Raw genomic sequence first — 13,218 nt, forward strand, 5'->3', positions numbered from 1 at the left:
ATGTCAAATATATGCACATTCATGCGGATATTTCCCTCAGGGTGTCGTAACTTCATGATTTCACTTTGTAAATTAGAGCTGAGTCTTACGAAAATTTCTAGATTAACTGGTTCACGGTTGGCTAAGGCATCTTCTGACGGGATTGACGCTTCGTCAGCTAGGGAGAAGGAACCATATTCCTGAGTATGTGTACTATGCCAATACAACAGTGTTCTCAAATGTTTCCCCGTAAGTGTTAATGTTATCCGACCATGTGTGTGTACTTAAGTCTCGTAACATTTTCGTTTACATTGTCTTCTTTCTGGAGCTGGAGCGTGAAACTTTGGGTCGGGGGATACAACTGGGAAGGAGGACCAGTACTTCGCCCCAGGCGGCCTCACTTGCTATGCTGAATAGGGGCCTTGTGGGGGGTTGGGAAATTTGGAAGGGATAGATAAAGAAGAGGGAAGGAAGTGGCCGTGGCCTGAAGTTGGTACCATGGAAAACCACTTCGAGGGTGGCTGTGGAGGGAATCGAACGACCCCTCTACTCGGTTGACCGCCCGGGGCTGATTGGACCCCGTTGTAGCCCTCGTACCACTTTAAGTTAATCATACGTGGAGAAGGTGTTCTCGAATTGAGAGACATTTAGAATTTGACATTCTGGAGACAGTTACGGAAGATAGGTGCTTTTCGTGACGTGGAAGGTCCATTACCTTCCCAGATACTGAGTCACTGTAGGCAAATGATTAATGGATTGCTTTCCAAGGTTGATTGCTTAAGTATGCATTTGTGTGATATTATTGAAATGAGAAGTTACGGCTGCATGTTTCGGATTGTATGCAGAACTTCAGCCGTAAGATCATGAGATTAAGAGTCATGTAAATAATAAGTTTCCTTGTATTCATTTGAAGTATAATGTTGTATAGAATTTGCAGTGTAGCGCCATAGCTCTACTGAAATGAAATTTTCGTAATGCATACGGTCGTTGAACTGGTGCATGGGGACGGAAGTCATTACAGTAATGATTAACGCTCCAGATTGCGTTGATAACTAAATAATTATCCCGCCGCACAGAGTGTGTGTTCTAATATCTCAATGCGTGGCGCTGCCTTTTAATGTAATCCCATCATACCGATTTAATAAATAAATATCTCTGGAATACGAGAATATAGAAACATTTTAATGTAAAATCAATATTTTCTGGTATTCAATAACATATTCTTGGCATTCACTGCGGTTTGAAGGCAGGAATCGAAGTGCATAGCTATGCATGTATACTTACGTACTATGGAATGATGGCAAAGAACAAGCTTAATGGTACCAGATTACGGTAAAATTAATACTCCCGTGGAGCAGTGGCCGAGTGGTCATTGTCCGAACCGCGAATTCGTGAGTTCGAGTCCCGCCATATATAGATTTTTTGCCAACGGCCATACCATGCTGAATACACTGGTTCTCGTCCGATCACCGCAGTTAAGCAACATTGGGCGTGGCCAATACTTGGATGGATGACCGCTTGGGAACACCACGTGCCGTTGGCTCAAATCCCTTTTTAATAACGGCCGAGAGGATGCGTCGTGCTGACCACATGGCCCTTCGTAATCTGCAGGCCTTCGGGCTTAGCAGCGGTCGTTGGGCAGACCAAAGCCCTTTCAAGGGCGTTAAGTGCCGTGGGGGTAACCTGTGTGTAGTTTCAGGTAAGTTTCCACTCCCCTCCCCACCACTAACTTATAACTAAAGAAAAACTATCCTCATACTCCTCTAACATTATTTTTTTTTTTATTTTTTTTTTTTTTTTACAGTTTGCTTTTACGTCGCATCGACACAGATAGATCTTTTGGTGAGGATAGGAAAGTAAAGGGCTAGAGGTGGAAAGGAAGCGACCGTGGCCTTAATTAACGTACTGCCCCATTATTTGCCTGTGACAAAATGGGAAACCACGCAAAGCCATCTTCAGGACTGCCGACAGTGGAGTTTATAATAATAATAATAATAATAATAATAATAATAATAATAATAATAATAATAATAATAATAATAATAATAATAATTGCTTTACGTCCCATTAACTACTTTCTTACGGTTTTCGGAGACACCGAGGTGCCAGAATTGAGTCCCGCAGGAGTTGTTTTACGTGCCAATAAATCTACCGACACGAGGCTGACGTATTTGAGCACCTTCAAATACCACCGGACTGAGCCAGAATCGAACCTGCCAAGTTGGGATTAGAAGGCCAGCACCTGAACGGTCTGAGCCACTCAGCCCGGCACAGTCGGGTTCGAACCAACTTTCTCCCGAATGCAACCTTATAGCTGCATAATTCAAACCACTTAGCCACTTTCTCGTAAAGATGTTGTATTCCGATGTTTTTTTATAAAAGGGGGTGAAACTGGCTAACTACCCTAAACACAATGTCACTATATTGTACACTTCCCACAAAGGTAGGGGGTGAAATATGGCACAAGTGTTTCTTATAAGTAGAGTCCTGCGCGGATATACAAATCATTATCAGCATTCACATTCGCGAATGGTTATCGGCGGATATTGTAAATATTTAACTACAGTATATTACAGCCAAGATACTGAAACAGATAGATATGTTAACGTAAAACAAGAGGCCTGATACCTAGCACAGGGTTGCAAGGGATTTTCTTTTGCGACAACTACCGACGTATTGACCTTTCTTTCTTCCTTCCTTCCTTCCTTCTTTCTATTAATTGCGGGCAGGAGCCAGTGACGCTTAGGTCAGATTTACGGTTGTATGGTCTCAAGGCCCTTTGGGGCCGATGACCTGAGATGTTAGGCTCCTTTAAACAACAAGCATCATCATCATTATCAGCAGCAGCAGCAGGCTCTTTATAGGCTATATCACCATTCTCCCATACCAGTCAAGAATCGCCTAACCACAAGCATAAATAAGAATATAAACCAATGAAACCCCACGCTACTTAACGCCCTTGAAAGGGCCTTGACCTGCCCAGCGTCCGCTGCTCAGCCCGAAGGTCTGCAGATTACGAGGGATCGTGAGGTCAGCACGACGCATCCTCTCGGCCGTTATTCTGGGCTTTCGAGACCGGGGCCGCCATCTCAGCGTCAGATAGCTCCTCAATTCTAATCTCGTAGGCTGAGTGGACCTCGATCAACCCTCCGGTCGGGAGAATAATGCCTGACCTGGCCAAGAGTCGAACGCGGGTCTTCCGGGCGAGAGGCAGGCACGCTATCCCTACACGACGGGGCCGGCTAAATAAGAATATACCCGAGTGAAAATCAATAAACTTCATAATTTAGAAATTAATAGCAAAATTATCCGCACTGCCATACAGTTTTTATCCGCCAAGACATTAACTTCGCGGAATCCGCGGATATCCGCATTTGTGCAGGGCTCTACTTATAAGCTAGTTAAGGAAAGTAAGGATATTTTATTGCAATGATTCAAGGTTAAGAAATAAAGGATAAGGCGTTATCGCGCGCGAAGTACATCGGAGCATTTTATGCCGACATTTAAAGTTCAGGGACAAATTTACCACAGATCATTAGTATTTTGATTCCTTTTCCCACCAATAATCATAACTTTCTCCAAATCTATCTCATCGGAGATGAACATTACCAATTGATTGCACGCTGCCAAATATTTACTGGAATCAGAAGGCATATTGTTGTTGATACGTTGCAAAAAAGTTGCATGACGACAATAATTTAATTCTGATGTTCAAAACTGCAATTGATGTCATGTCGGCTAGAATACATTTCTTTACTTACCCATTCATTTCTTATCAGACTGAGCTGCAGCAAAGCGTGGCCAGGTATAGCTAGTTTCTTATAAAAATCATAAATATGCTTTATTCGTGCATATGCACTAAAATCAGGCATAATAAAGCCATAAATATCTACTAATTGCAGATGCACAATAGTCATAAACATGCGCTAATCGTATATGTGATAAAATCATAAATATGTGTTATTTGTACGTCGACTAAAATGCGTTAATGCTGTAAAAATATTAATGTGCGAATACCTGAGATGTATATTGTTACTCAGTTCAAAACAACTAGAAACTTAACTGGTACGATACGATTGTGAACGTAGGAATAAAACATGCCACTACGCTGTATCCGTGCCCTAGCTACAGAAGCTGATTGCAGTGTATCCCTAGTGCGTGAAACAGAGATCTAGAGCATTTCCCATGTGTAAAGGCAACACGCGTTACTGCGTTGCATCACGAGCCAGTCCTTAATTACGTGAGAGGTTTCTAGTGGTTCTCACTTAAATGAAACTGCAGTAAACAACGGTCAGTGACATTTACTGGGGAGAGTTTTTATGGATAAGATGAGTGGTTCTCGTTCGTTTCGACCCAGTTTTCGATTGTGCCTTGCTTTAAATTATTATTACATACGCCTTAGAATGTGCTGTTGAACTGAATGGGCACGGTTTATTGCTCCTCGTGTATCTAGAAATACCTCAATCAATACAAAGTATTGTTTTAATGTTGGGTATTCAGCCCGAAGGCTGGTTTCCTCCACAGCTCTGCCAATAGCTGTCGTAGATAGCACAGGGCACAGCTTTTCCGACTAGCGTGATAGTTAAGGTCTTATTTGTCACTTTTTTACTGTCTAGCGTGCCATCGGTTATTTTCCCTTCAAATCCTCATGAAAACCCCTGATCTGACTTCTTTTAGATATTAGATTTCATTACATAAAAAGCCATTCGACTGACTGCTGTATGGTTTTAATTTGCAAACATAATTGAAAATTACATTTTAAAAACAGATACATTTTAGATATAAGGTATATTTTTGCTTTATCCTATTAACATTTGTAAAAAAAAAAGTATGGCCAAAGAATTAATTTTTCTTTGCTAGTTGCTTTACGTCGCACCGACACAGATAGGTCTTACGACGACGATGGGACAGGGAAGGGCTAGGAGTGGGAAGGAAGCGGACGTGGCCTTAATTAAGGTACAGCCCCAGCATTTGCCTGGTGTGAAAATGGGAAGCCACGGAAAACCATTTTCAGGGCTACCGACAGTGGGGTTCGAACCTACTATCTCCCGAATACTGGATACTGGCCGCACTTAAGCGACTGCAGCTATCGAGCTCGGTGAATTAATTGTGACATACTTCTTTATTAAAGCGTAATGTTGAAATATGGTACGTTGCTCACCTACAGTGAGTCAAAGTGAAACTCATACAGTCCTACATGGGCATATAAGAGCGCAGTGCAAATGCTGTATGATTGTATTTCGACACCGCATTCAGTTTGTTGTGGAGAGTTGTGAAGTGAAGACAAGTTCCGGTGCTATCATGGGGCGCTGAAGAGGACAATTTTCGAAAGAAGGAAGAGAACTGATGATTTTTCACCATAAGAGAGGAAAAATTACTCCGAGAAATTGGTAAACTTGTGAACAGGAGTCATGCAACTGTACAGTGCGTTATAAATAGATATAAAAGTTCATGCAACATTGAAAATAGACTAGTGAGTGGGAGACAAATTTTGAACCTCAGGGAGAAACGTTGGATAGTAAGACAAGTGAAAAAATATCCAGCGATTAGTGCTCTGAAACTGGCTGTGATGGCTGAGGAACATACCAATAAGATCCAGAAACTATTCGAATTATCCGATGGAAAAGTAACAGGCATGGACGAACAGCTAGGAAGAAACAACTTGTTAGCAAGATTAATACGAAGAAAAGTGAACTTTGTTAAGGAGTATATAGAAAAAGATTTTGAATTCTGGAAGACCGTTATTTTTGCAGACGAAAGCAAATATAATCTCTTCGGATCAGATGGAAAGGTTAATATCTGGAGGAAACCAAATGAGAAGTTGAAACCTAGCAATCTACGTCCAAGTGTCAAACATAGTGGAGGTAGTGTAACAGTCTGGGGGTGCATGTCAGCTAGTGGACCAAGAGAGTTGACTTTTATTGATGGACAATGGATAAACATGTGTATCTAAATATACTGAAAGAACATTTACGACCCTGTGCTCAAAAGCTTGGAATACTTGATCGAGTTAAGTATTACCAAGATAACGACCCGAAGCACAAAACTCATAAAGTACGAATGTGGCTGCAATATAATTGTTGAAAAGTACTCGAGGCACCACCACAGTCACTATGTGATAGAAACTATAGGGCATTACTTGGAAGTAGCGATAAGAAAACAACAGATTTCGAACAAAGATGATCTGAAAATGGCTTTATGTGAGGAATGGAAGAAAGAAGATCCATCTTATTGCAAAAAGTTGGTACAATCTATGCCTAACCGTTTAAGAGCCGTGAAAGGTGCTAAAGGGTATCTAACAAAGTATTGACTGTTAAAAACGTTGTGTCATTAGAGATCGCTCAGGAACTACTTGAAGGTGTATGAGTTTTACTTTGACCTGTTTCATGCATGTTTAAAAATAATGTATTAATTATCTTTCTAAGTACAAGAAATAGGAGTTAATTTACTTCGTACCTTAGTAGAGAAATGTGTATTTGTTAAACCAGAACTAAGACTAATATATCTGTGTAGGTGCGACGTAAAGCAAATAGAAAAAAAAAGGACTGAAATAAAGTAATAATTAAATTTTTGTTGAATCCAAATAAACAAACTTTCCTCTAGTGTATGAGTTTCATTTTGACCCACTGTATTTATTATGATACTCCAAATTGGATGCTGTATAGTGCCAGAAAGGTCAGAGGGATGGGAATAATTTTCGCATACTGGGAAGCCAGTGTACAGCATTACAATATTTATAATCGCTTACTCCATATTCAGGACGTTCACCTAGAATACGTAAGGAAGTTGCATGAAGAACAAGATATGGCACTCCACAGATTTGATATACAAAACGAAAGTCTTCCCCCAATGATTGACGGAAGAAAACTACGTTAAATTATGAGAAATAGATCCTTTCAGGCGTGGTGCCAGTTGCCACATAAAGGAAAAGGAGTAGTGTTTTATTCAGACTGTCGGAAAGCAAACTCCTGGATGACTCATAACTCACCTCTGTCCTCTTCTGATTACATAAACGCAATGAAGATATCGCGCAACCTCACTACAGTCAGGTCGGTTCTCGGCAGGTCTTTCAACACAACCCGTTGCTGCGAAAATGGCTGCAACGAGACAGAAACCCTTGGACATGTGCTGGGATTCTGCCGGAGCACTGAGCTAATGCGCAACCATAGCCATCTCCATGTAAGAACGTCGATTGCTCAAGGCTTGGGACAGCGTGGATGGGGTGTCGTAAAACTTGCGCCGAGTAAAAGTTGCGCCGTGTTAAGATCAGTAAAACTTGCGCCGTGGTCATTAATCATTCTAGGATCTCATTAGCTAGATGTCTTGTTTGGGAATTCCACAGGAAAGTTTCGTGTTTCAGAATGTGACAGTGTCCACTGCCTACTTACCCCTTATCAGGGTTTTCTAAATATTATTCCTGTTTTCTTCATATTTATATCAGCATCACTGTTTGAAACAATTTCATTTGTCATTTATTAATCTTTTATACCTAGGGAAATGCGACAGGCCTCGCCAGGGCACACAATTTTCTCTCCTTGGCAGTAGCTATGGTTCATTCTTGACCCTTATCACTTCATAAGGAGTGCATGTCAGGGGAAACGTAGAGTGAGACAGTTTTTTTTCTGTTTTCACCGGTCATTCTTTATTCAACAAATTCGCTATCATTTCATTTGCCATCCATTCATCTTTGTCCGGAAAAGCACGCCAGACCTCGAATTCGGTAGCATTCCCCCACTCCTCCATCTAAGTGTGTTTTCCGAAAATTAAATTCGTGTTCTTTATTTTTAAAGGAGGTTCCAAATACCAATTTTTCACGTCTGCAATATCTTCAGTTTTTAAGATATAAGTATCCTCATAAAAATAATTCAACTATTTTTCACTTCTTTTCACCCCCGTTAAGTGGCTTCTCCGAAAACAAAATGGTGCATGTTCCTGTATTTTTAAGGACTCTCAAAATACCAAGTTTCTTGTCTCTAACATGTTAATTTTTTGACACATAATGTAAATATACCGGTACTCATTTAAAAAATTGATCCGCTTTTCCAATTCTTTTCAGCCCCTTAACTGGATTATCCGAAAACCAAAGAGTACGTATTTTATTATTTTTAAGGAGATTCCAAATACCAGTTTTCATGTCTGTACGTCTGTAACACCTTCAGTTTTGAGATAAATGTATACTCATAAAAATAATTCAGCATCCTTTTCTTCTTCTTTTTCACTTCTTTTCACCTCTCTCCACCTTAAGTGGACTTCCCGAAAACAAAAAATCGTGCTTATTTTGAAAGGAAATTGAAAATACTAACTTTCACGTCTGTAACAGCTTCAGTTTTAAAGATAAAGCATCCTCATAAATATATTTCAACTCCTTATTTACTTATTTCCAAATATACACCCGTTACGTCGATTTTCCGAAAAAAAAACACACATGCGTGTTTCTTTGTTTTTAAAGGAAATTCCAAATACTAATTTTCACGTCTATAACATCTTCAGTTTTGAGATATAAGAATCCTCATAAAAGTAATTCAACTCCTTTTTTATCCCCCCCCCCTTCCTGCCCGTTGATTTCCCCCCCCCCGAAAAAGTGCGTGTTTATTTTTAAGGGAGATTCCAGATACCAATTGCCACGTATTTAGCATGAAGTTTTTTACTTTTCACCCTCCCCCGCTTAAGTCAGTTTTGCGAAAACCAAAAATACCCGCTTTTTATTTATAAAGGAGCCAGTTATCACGACTGTAACATCTTCAGTTTTGAGAGTTGATTCCCCCCCCCCCCAATGCGTGTTTCTTTATTTTTGAAAGAGATTCCAAACACTAATTTTCACGTGTGTAACATCTTTAGTTTTTGAGATAAAAGTATCCTCATGAAAAGAATTAAACGCCTTTTTCACTCCATCCCCGCCCGTTATGTTGGTTTCCCCCACCCAAAAAATGCGTGTTTCCTTATTTTTAAGGGTGACTCCAAATACCAATTTCCACGTCTTTTAACCTTCAGTTTTGTGATATAAGTTTCTCCAGAAAAATAATTCAACTTTTTCACTTCCTTTCACATTCCCCACTCAAATGAATTTTTCAAAAACAAACAGTACCCGTTTTCTTAAATAGCTTCCGAATACTAATTATCACGACTGTAACTTCTTCAGTTTTTGAGATTATGTGTCCTCGTAAAAGGAAGCCATCTCCGTTTTCACCCCCCCCCCCCCAACACATGGATCTCCCCCGCAAAATGCGTGTTTCTTTATTTTTAAAGGAGATTCCAAGTACCAGTTTTTACGTTTGTAACATCTTTAGATTTTTTGTATATGTATATTCTCATACAAATAAATCAACTAATTTTTCAATTCTTCCACTCCCCCCCCCCGTAAAGGTTTTTTTTTCCGAAAACCAAAGAATACGTGTTTCCTTATTTTTAAAGGAGATTCCAAATACCAATATTCAGGTCTGCAACATCTTACATTATTCAGATATACTGTACATATGCTAATTTTTAAAATTCACTCCCTTTTCTTAATTCCTCGTAAGTGGATATTCCGAAAAAAATATGTTTCTTTACTTTTACAGGAAATTCCAAATACCAGTTTTCAAATCTGTAATATGTTACGTATCTGAGATAATTTGCAGATATAGTCTTTTTAAAAATTCACCCCGTTTGTCACTCCTGTTCACCCCCTATTCGTCGGATTACCCAAAAACACAAAAATACGTGTTTCTTTATTTTCAAAGGAAATTCCAAATACCAATTTTCACGTCTGTAATATATTAACTTTTTAAGATATAAGTCTCCTCATAGAAGATGATCAACACCTTTCCCCCATTTTTCACTCCCCTTAATGGGGTTTTCTGAAAACAAAATGTACGTCTTTCTTTATTTTTAAAGGAGATTCCAAATACCAATTTTTACGTCTGTAAGCTTTCAAGTTTTTGAGATATAGATATCCTCATTTTTTAAAATTCACCCCCTTTTCACCTCCTCAGCGACGGAATATCCAAAATTCCTCCCTTAGTGAGCGCACACACCCTAATATATATGTATCCCAAAAATGTCATTTCTTTATGTCCAGAAGTTTTGGCTCGACGACGATAAATCAGTTAGTCAGTCAGGACATGTTATTTTATATAGAGAGATTTCAAAATCTCTGTTGTACAGATATTCACACCATTCGTTGAACCTGGAAATAAGTCCCTGCGGTACAGCGCATGTAGCAGTTGCTTAAGATAGCTATCAAACCACTTCTACTCCCGGCGGGGAATCTCCACGGCGCAACTTTTACCGGCGCAACTTTAACAGAACCGTGGATGGGAGGTGCACAAGGAGGTTCACTGCATATCTACCGATGACTAATCGGAGGGCTGACATCATAGCCATCAACAGAAAGGACATTAAAGCAGTGGTCTTAGATCTCACCATTCGCTTTGAAAGAGACCTAAATCAGGCTCGGGATGTGGACCTAGAAAAGCCAGCTATTTATGTTCTGTGCTTGCCTTTCCTGCCAACAAAGTATAAAATTCTGCGTAATAGAAGAAATAGCAATACAGGTACTGGGGAACTCTATAAAAATCATTCACTTACATCTGTACCTGCGAACGTGATTTAACATTCCTCCCCCACTAACACTGGAAAAAATAAGATAACAGCATTGACGATTAAATTTCCACGTTTTGATATTTTTAAACTCATTGAAATATTGTAATTGTATTCCGGATCCGAATGGTCACCCTCATTGGAGGACGGATGATTTATTTCTTTAATAAATCTCTCTCTCTAAAAACATTAAAATGTGTTAGTATGTTGTATGGCATGCCATATGAGTCGTGTTCGCCATCCCAGGCCTAGGCGTCACTGAAAAGGCATACTAGGGAAATGAGGAGTGAGGTAGTTTCTCGCTGCTGTCCTTACTGAGCCAGAAGCTACTATTACATATCAGTCTGCCAATAATGGTATTACTAGCATCACGCATACCTCGGTAACTTTGATATTATCAAAGCCAAGGATGAGACTGAGACAGGACATTGAAAGTAATAAATGTATTCTAGCCAATATTAATTAAAAGAAATAAGTTTCATAATGATAGATCCGTATTGAACTGTGATTACAATAGAGTAAAATAATATATTATTATTGGTCCACCTTTTCAATACAAAATGAAAATTACATAGGGACTAGTTTCGACCTAGTAATAGGTCATCATCAGCCTGAAGTAAATTAAAGCGTAAATATCGAAGAAAAACATAAACAATGTAAACACAAGTACAGTCTTTTTAAAGGTACATACCATGTGGGAATTTGAGTAGAGATATATTAAAAATAATAACTCTTCCAATTGACGAAGCACTGAGCGGAAGTTATGTAAAGTTCGGTGCGCCGTATATTATAAAAGACCACTGTGCACTAAATGATGTAATAAAGAAGAAGAGTAGGTTGAATGCTGGCTTCTTCTTAGCTGTTGTATATTCGAAGAAGATTACGTCGTATTTTATAAGGTATTGAAAGACGTCAAAATACATGGATGTTGGCAATTGCCTTGTTCAAAAAAATGAAGAGCCTTTCCAACATCCATGTATTTTGACGTCTTTCAATACCTTATAAAATACGACGTAATCTTCTTCGAATATACAACAGCTAAGAAGAAGCCAGCATTCAACCTACTCTTCTTCTTTATTACATCATTTAGTGCACAGTGGTCTTTTATAATATACGGCGCACCGAACTTTACATAACTTCCGCTCAGTGCTTCGTCAATTGGAAGAGTTATTATTTTTAATATACCTCTACTCAAATTCCCACATGGTATGTACCTTTAAAAAGACTGTACTTGTGTTTACATTGTTTATGTTTTTCTTCGATATTTACGCTTTAATTTACTTCAGGCTGATGATGACCTATTACTAGGTCGAAACTAGTCCCTATGTAATTTTCATTTTGTATTGAAAAGGTGGACCAATAATAATATATTATTTTATTCTAGCCAATACCAGGAGACATAGTGCAAAGGCATTACAAAGTGTTAGAAGAACTATGTTGTTCGTTAATTTTGTGATGTCAAGCCATCAAGTTAATTTTCGATTATTGATTGGAAAGTATGTTTTATATTATGATCCTTGCTTCCGTAAACTGAAAATTTTCACTGGAAGAAATAAGTACTATTACCTATTTCTACGAAGCGTTACGCGTATGGAATAGAAACAATGGAGCTTACGCCATGAACAAACAATATATTAAGTCGTCTCTGCTATATTAGTCTACTAATGGATCTGATTTCCTTCAAGAACGGAGCAATAATAATAATAATAATAATAATAATAATAATAATAATAATAATAATAATAATAATAATAATAATAATAATAATAATAATAATAATAATAGATTTGCACAGGAAAACAGACATTGAAAACGTTGGGAAATAGGAAAGCAAAATCATAAGAAAAATTCTAGGCTCAAAAATTCTCCAGCGCTCAGTACCGACTCAGAGGTAGACAGGAAATCAAAAAATACGCAAATATTTACAGGGACATAACGCAGGTTAAGATTCTATGGACACATTAAAAGAATGCATCTAGAGAGACTTACAAAACAAATAGTCGAATTCTAAGAAAACAAGAGTAAGGCCAAAACAGACACAATGGAATGTATTGACGAAATCAAAACTGATATGAAACAGGCAGGAATTACAACAGCAGAACCGGGTAATCCTTAAATCCAGAATTCACAAATGGTAAGTTGATCGAGAGGAAAGATCAAAGATGATGACCGGAACAATTTGGTCTGAAGGCAGAAAGGAAGACCATAGTAAAAACAAAAGTAATGTGGAAACAAAGGAAGGCAAACGCGCGCCTCTAAATACTCTGCGTATTCATAATTGGCTTATTCGCAAATATATAATAATAATAATAATAATAATAATAATAATAATAATAATAATAATAATAATAATAATGGCAATGCGTCTCTTCTATTCCTGTACATTTTACGGAAGAGACAATGGAATGTCGGAATTGTTTCCCATACGAGTATTTGAACGAGCCGGAAGCCAACATATCGAAGTTATCGCATTTAGAATTCTCTTAAATACCACCGAATTCAGCCGGGAATGAACTTACTATCCTGGGAGCAGAAGGAAAATGAGATCCACTCTTTGTGTAATACTTTGACAATTGTGTGGAATTTTTCTTTCTCTGTTTTAAATATCAATGTATTATTTGGTTGTGATTCCGTCTCCGTACAGACTCTTAACAGATGTGC

The 13,218-nt window shown here is 38.5% G+C and overlaps 1 non-coding gene across 1 annotated transcript; it reads left to right on the forward strand.

The window, feature by feature from the left end:
• Window positions 1–1,403: 1,403 nt before the first annotated feature.
• LOC136859464 (5S ribosomal RNA) lies at window positions 1,404–1,522 on the forward strand. The gene has a single exon (XR_010859027.2). It is a non-coding gene; the product is annotated as a 5S ribosomal RNA (ribosomal RNA).
• Window positions 1,523–13,218: the final 11,696 nt, after the last annotated feature.

This window comes from Anabrus simplex, chromosome 1, assembly GCF_040414725.1.
Source record: "Anabrus simplex isolate iqAnaSimp1 chromosome 1, ASM4041472v1, whole genome shotgun sequence".
NCBI classification, from domain to species: domain Eukaryota; kingdom Metazoa; phylum Arthropoda; class Insecta; order Orthoptera; family Tettigoniidae; genus Anabrus; species Anabrus simplex.